We start from the raw sequence: 7703 nt of genomic DNA, 5'->3' as shown, positions 1-7703 counted from the left end.
TGTCTTCAGCTTGGTTACTTGTATGAGATATTGTACTATCCTGCTGTACAGAAATGTGAGGATAATTTGGGGTGATCCAGTAGTACAGTGATGGAGAAGCCATATGGAGATACCCAATGTTTTGGGATGCAAAGTAGCTCCTACTGGAGAAGCTTTATGTTGGGGTTCCTTTTGTCTTGCATCTCATGCAGTTAGTTTCCCCAGAATGCTAAATACATGCAAATTACTGCAATCTTGATTTGGCAGAATTCTGTATCTCCTTTTCACCAGCTGCCAACAAACTGATAAAACCAAGTTGAAAACTGTTTAACATTCAGAACACTACCACAAGTATGAAGGAACAAACAGCACTGGACTTGAAAGATTCTCAGGAACAAAATTTTTCAATTGACAGTTCTTTACTCATTGTGGAGAAATCAGAATTGTTTTTTTCAAGTTAATTGTATGTTCTTAAGGAAAGTTATTTCAGTTAGAACATAATTTTCAGGAGCAATATTCTCAACAGTTTCCCTCTGTCTCTCGTGCTACTTTTATAGTAGCATTAAATATCTCCTGTTGAAGCCTATAACACTTCAGCAGCTGCTCACTTTGAAATGAAAAAAAATCCCTACTGACTTGGGATGGCATAAACATGTTTAAAAACTCTTTATTTATAAAAAAGACTGAAAGACCTCTCTTTGTCTCATTCTTCTCAAGTAGTGCTTGCTTCTCAAGTAGCCAAAAATATTTCAATGCAATACTTTTCAGTCAGAGAATACTACTGCAAGGAAATTACACCATTTAGTGGAATTGCATTCATTAGTATCAAACTCATAGGAGAAACCAGCAACAATCACGATACACACACAGAGCACATTCCAGACAACAGCTTGCCTCAAGCTGTGTAGCCACCTGATAATTGTAAAAAACTGGACCAGATCACGCATCTGGATTAAGCATAATTACATGTGATAGTCTGGATGGTAGGTGATTACCTGCTTGGGAACCAACGTGTCCAGGTGAAGTTCATAGTATTCTGCTCAAGAAAGAAAGAAAGAAAGAGGAAGGAAAGAGAAGCCCTCAATAAAACTCATGAAGTGATATAACTGACTCATTGCTTTAAAAGGCAGGTGGGGGAAAATTCAAGCCCACATTTAGACACCTATATATGGACACATTAAATTTAAATGCTCAGGTATGAAATAAATGTATAGGTTTTCATTGAAGTTAGCAGAGATCTAATTCTCCATACCTTCACACCCATAAAGGTGCCTGTTGACACCTGAGATGCTTTAGGATATTCAAGACATCCACAGGTATGATAAATTTGATATAGGACCTACAGAACACCTGCACCTTGATGGAACAGCTTGAGGCCATGCATTTTTGATGAGCATTGCCATCAGTAGTTTTCAATCAATACATGCAATGGAATTCTCAGAATCTGGTATTTAATCAAATGTATGTAGCTGCTCCAAGATAAGCTGAACAACTCTCTGGAGTTGTGCTTGGTTGGTTTGTTGTTTTTTAAAAATGAAATTGTAGTGATAAAGTGAGCCAATACTTCTGTTTAGTAATACTGCTACTTTACAAAAATACTGTGTAGATGGTCGATACCTAAGCCTCCCTGTGGGAACTAGGTGAGACCAGAGCTTTGCTGGTTCTTCCTACCAGCCTACTTGGGCAACAAAGGATTGAGTAAAATCATTGTCTTTACCACACAGGTTTGACAGAACACTGTAATTTCATTCAAATCAGTGCAGGCAGTTTCTATCTATGAGATCTGTCAGTAAAATACTGCTTTTATTTCCAGGACTTCCAGACATGCAGTGGGAAGGAACATCATCATGAGCTCATCTTGAAGCACCCAAGACAAGAGGTTTTGCTTGCATGGTCATATTTTCCCAAGGCCATTTAAAGTAGCATTGAGATGACTGACCTACAAAGATATTTGTGGGCTAAGGAGAAAATAAAGCCAAAACTTACTATAGTACTAGCACAGGGTTTTACATAGGAATGTGAAATTGCTGTGAAGAGGTTTCCATGTTTATACAGTAAACTGAAGTACAGTCCAAGAAGGATGTGGAAAAAAAAACCTTTATTCTGCCTTATGAATTATTAATTTTAGCTGGGCCAGAAAGTGACTGAGTGGAGAAGGGGAAACAGGAGAAGCATGTGTTTCATGGGTAGGAAGGGAATAGGATGAACAGTTTGCAGCAGTGATATTGATTCCTGGCCTCCCCATCCTGCTGGTATTTCCTTTTCCCCCAGCATATTTCTCAAATCTTTCATATATATTCTTCAGTGTAAGAAAATATTAGAAATACCTCTCTTTAATTTTTAGGCAAGTTATATTTGGAAAGTATAACTGGGAAAGATATTATAAGTCAGTAAGTCTCATTATGACCTGACCAAAATTTAGACACATTTGAAAACTCTGGTGTGAGAACACTAGGTGTTTGGGAAAAATTATTAAGTTTTAAAATTAAAACATGCTTCTCTCTTCTTTAGAAGGGGCAAATGCAATGAGGAGAAAACTCTCTGGTGTTATCTAAACAGGGGTATTATCTAAACAATCCAGTATTATCTAAACAAAAGCCAGTGGAGACCACTTCAAAAGGTTATAAAAACAACTTTAAGAGGACTGGGAAAGAGCAAGGATAAGCTAGAAAATACAGGAAAACTATTTCTAGGCAACACAGCCTTACCGTTTACTAGAGCAAATAATGTTTGTAAAAGGAATAGAAGCTCTCTTGGACGTACACTGACTCCAAGAAAGATGCATCTGTTGTAACACAGAAAGTCTTGCAGATCACAGACACGTTTTGCTCATAGGTGCTGAATGGCTCCAAAATAAAGGAAAAAGTGTCGCAAACAAAGGCATGGCAAAAATTGCATGCTATGTTCTTCAGACTTGTATAGTTCTGAAATGGGTGGAGTTCCTAATTTGGTGGCACATTTACTTAGGAAGAAAGCAAAATAACTGCTTTAACTGAACACTGAAATCTGATAGTACAACCTAGAATGTTAACTTTCAAATAGTGAGGTGCTGCAGCATAAAACATCACTTATTTGGAATTAAAAATCTCTTAGCTCTATGTCTTCCAGTTCAGCCCACATATAATACAAATGGAACAGCTTTAGCTTCCCAAGAGGAACTGTCTGACATAATTGTAATTCAGCATGTGTCTACTGCCAACATCTGAGGCAATGCCAGACATAGTCACCTTAGGAAACTGGCAAAGAACAACCAGGAATGCAACTTCCAGATTTGAGGGAAGTCTAGCAATGGTGGGGTACAGTATAATTAAAATTAGAATCAGCAACTAATTAAATTCTGATCAGTAAAGACCATCCCTTTTCTGTACATGTTACATCAGACTGTCACTGAAAGTAAGTCTTCTTTCCCATGAAAATAAACTCTGTTCTCTTTCCTCAGCAGAATTCTGCTCCCATCTGCACAGAGCAGTATAAACCCAGATATAACGCTTGGACAGTTTGTACCCTTGTAAGATATTCTGCATTTTATACAAATTAAGCATTGTCCTTGCTACTCTGGAACAGGATGAACCTCTTTTCCTATCTTGTTTCCTTTGTAGAGAAAGCACTAATCATGTAATTGTCATCTCTAGGTAGGACAAATGGTTTAAGTGATGAGTTTCTGCAAAACGTAGCAAAGCCTGAAGAAAATTAAATCTGTAATCATTCGTCCAAGCTCACTATAAAACAAACAAACAAAACCAGTGACCTAACGAACACACCCACAAAAAAAGTCAAATTCCTGCAATAAAAATACAACAGTCTTGTTTGGCTTGATAACACAATGGCTCCCTCTGCAGGGTGACACATCTCATCTGGATATAAAATGGTCTTGCTATGTAACTGATGTATATCTCAAGCTGTTTCCAATGGAAGGCAAATTCTCAGGATCAGTGAATCCCCTGATTCCCCAGATGCAACTGTGTGTTATGTGAGGAATAAATGTATTATATATTAGATTGAAAGTAAGTGCCATCTCACTTAAACATCATTCTCTCAAAATTTTTTGTATGTGCCAGCTCTGTTCCCTTTCACACTGCTAAATCCATGATGACCTCACAAACCTCCTTGCAATACAACAGAGATCTCAAATACGTTGTTTCCCTCTTTACTTAGTAGAGTCCACGCATCTGAGGCCTTCTTTCATAAAAGAACAAAATACTGATGAAAGAATATAAAAACTGGCTAAAAATATACACAGAAAAAAAAAGAATAGGGAAGGGACAACACTCAGAAAAACAACGCTTAGTTACACTGAAAATTATATTTCTAATAAAAATAAATATCTAGAAAAAGAAAGGAAGGCATGTTATCAACCTTTATGATACTTCAAAACTTCAACGTAATTTCTGTTTCTGTTCATTGTCTTTTAGAGATTCTTCCTTTCAAGAAATGGAATGAAATCTTGAAATCAGAGGACAGAATTGAACAAACACTCCAGAAAGGAGATATGGTCAATCAAAAATGAAATGAAAAATCCCAAAAATCTGAAATGGAGTAACTACAACCAATTGTACTGAGTTGAAATGTCGTGAAGGGAAAAGGACCAAATCTTCCCCAAATTATTCACCTTGAAATCCCTAAAATCAGGAAAGAAAGGGAAACAAAGAGACAGAAGAGAAACAGAAGAATTGAAATTGCAAAAGAAAAAAAAAAAAAAAGAAACCACCTGATAGGAGGTGAAAACAAGAAAAGCCAATGGGATAACCTAACGTGCAGGAATATGGCCCAAAGCTTGCCTTATTGACCCTCATTGAAATAGTAAGATTTCATTCCTTTTCCTGCTTTATGCCAAGTCTGGTGCTAATAATGTGCCTTCTCATGTGTACCAAATATTAATTTAATTTCTTCTTCAGATTTAATATGTTACAAGTTTTTATTTTATATAAATCTGGTCTGGGGGGAGCAAGAAAGAGCATTCTTTATGTTTGAGCTGGATAGATGGAATACAGAGCCAGGTTAGAGCAGCAGGGAAAGCAACCTTGGGCATCAGGCAATTGGAAATCAAAGGCTGCAGCACTTGCCTGAGGCAGAAGAAAATGGAGATCAGTTGTGGGCTCCCCCCTCCTGCTTGTCTTCCCAGTTTTGCTGCCACAGAGAGAGGGACGCAAGTACCAGGCTAACCCCAAGGGGCCACCTACTGCCAATCCTAAGTAGCAGCAGAAACAGGCATTCCCATCCTCTGGGACAGTTCCAGCCTCACCCTCCTCCTTTTTTCCTTCATGTGAAACAATAGCACTCCTTAACTGTGGTGACATAGACCAACAAAATACCTGAATGCAGATGTTTTCAAACTGATATGTTTGCACATACATCAAATATGAGCTTGCACCATCATAACCAGATTTTTCTCATCTCTTACCTCTGGATATTAGACAGGCAAATTCTGTTCTTGAGCTGAAGGTTGTTTATATAAGCCAAGAATAAATGTATTCTTAAAAGCTGCTCTTTCTGGGTGGTTTAGCACAGTATAGTGGTTGCGTATCCATTTCACTTAGCTGATGCAGTATTCTAGCAGGAAACAGCAGCAAGAGACCACTGTTATGCAGGGCACAAGCAAAAAGGGTATGCTTGTGAATACTGATCTCCTGACTGATGTAATCACTGTGATAAAAAGAGTCAATAGTATAAGGCCCAACTCTTCTGCATGAAGTTAGATACATTCAGCACAAATCTAGTTTCTTCCAGGAGCTGAAAAAGGAAGAAGGTCACATGGTTGTGGAGCAGATCTGTTGCCATCCAACAGTTTCTTGCCTCCATGGGATCCAGCACAGCAGCAGAAGGCCCAGGTAAGCCAGTGGGCATGGCTTCACAGGATTCATTACAGCCTCAAAACACAGGGTGAGAGGGGACCCCTTCCCCAGCATGAAGGAGATGCTGAAATGCCTCCCAGCTGTCCTGACACACCAGGTGCTGGGAGGCAACAAGTAAAATGAGGCTTCTGCATTTGCAGATTAAAAATGACATTTTAGCTAAATCATTTTATGTATTTTTCTATTAATGCACAAAATCAATAAAACATCTTTAAAAGAAATTAATTGGCTCAGAGGTTATCATGGTACTCACCACACCCACAATTTCCCTTTGCATGACAGGATCATGAATGCTCTTACCAACTAGTTTATTTAAAATCTTCATTAATTATATCCCCTACTTATCCCTTCTTATCCTTTTGTCCTTCCCACTTTCTCCTTCTCCTATTTCTTAGTCTGCAGTTCTGTTACTCAATAAACAGTTGTTCAAATGCTAACTCTAACCATTGTCCATTGCCTGTAATAGGAGAGAAAGGTCCAGCATCAGTCTTTCTATCCACACTGTTATAAATTTTCCTGTTGTGACAACACCAGAATAGACCAAAGATGGATTTTTAATTTTTTAAAAAGATGATGAAACTGTGAATAACCTGATGCTACTCAAAGACTGACAGTTACAAAACTTAAATTCTGTAGCAGGGTGTGATTTTTAAACAGTGCTGCAGTAAGTACAGGAAATAGTTATATTTAAAAGATGAGCAAATAGGACTGCAGCACACTAACTTCACAGAGCCACACTTACAAAGCCAATGACAGGCTACAAGTAAAAGTTACCACCAACAGTTCAAAAAACTTAGTTTAAGGTTGCTAATTCAGCCTACAGCTCCAGGGTCACTGACACTCAAAAAGGCATTGCAAGGGCATCACAGCAGGGTGCCCACATTGCCAACTCCACACTTTCTAATCTCCTAATGAAAATTCTTCATTTCATGAAAGGAAATGAAATCTCACAATTTCAACGAGTATCATTTCATGATGTTTCAGTCATTCCATTCCATTTTCACTTCATTTCAGAATTTCTTTTATCTCTTTTTACACTAACCTTTTAGCAATCTTGGGGCTGTAGCTGAGATGTCCATCCCCATTTATGGCTCTAATCTGTGAGGTGTGAAGGCAGCAATGTTGTGCCCCTGCCATAATCCTCTTGTCATGCATTTTCCAGCCCCAGTGTCCCTGGAGCTCTAGGATCTTTTTCTCTCTTAACCCCAACTCTAGACATAACAGCATCTTGTTGCTGCGGCTGGGGTTCTGATCACCATGGGAGGTCCAGATTAGAAAGATGTAGGAGCAGGAAAGTTGTTGCCCTGCCAGGATTGCCCTGGCATGCCTTTTCCAGCCTGTTTTCCCGTTTTCCTGTTTTCCTGGAGCTGTATGCTCTGCAGCTCTCTGAACCCTATCCTGAACCCTAATGGCAACTTGTTACTGCTGCTGTGATCCCCATCATCATGGCTGGCCCAGATTCAAAAAGTGTAGAGTGAGCAATCTCAGTACCCTGCTATGATGAAATTTCTTCATTTCACAAAAGGAAATCTTGCAATTTCAGTGAAGTCATGAAGTGTTGGTTCATGTCACTGTACTTCATTCCATTTCAAAAACTTAACTTCTCCTAAGAATTTTCATTTTTTTTCAATTTCATTTCACTTCCTTATATTTCCTTTCTTTGTCTTCTCCCTTAACTTCATTTGTTGATTTCTTGTTTCACTTCCTTTCATGAAAGGAAATGAAATCTCGCTATTTCAATGAAAATCATTTCATGGAAGTTTCAGCTCATTTCAATGCACTTCAAACAGAGCACCTATAATAAGAAATTGACCACAACTTCTAGTGTTCAGTTTTCACATATTGTTACATGATTGTCAGTGTGGTAAATAT

Source organism: Anomalospiza imberbis, chromosome 3 (genome assembly GCF_031753505.1).
Source record: "Anomalospiza imberbis isolate Cuckoo-Finch-1a 21T00152 chromosome 3, ASM3175350v1, whole genome shotgun sequence".
NCBI lineage: Eukaryota > Metazoa > Chordata > Aves > Passeriformes > Viduidae > Anomalospiza > Anomalospiza imberbis.
Note: the sequence above shows the minus strand (reverse complement) of the source record.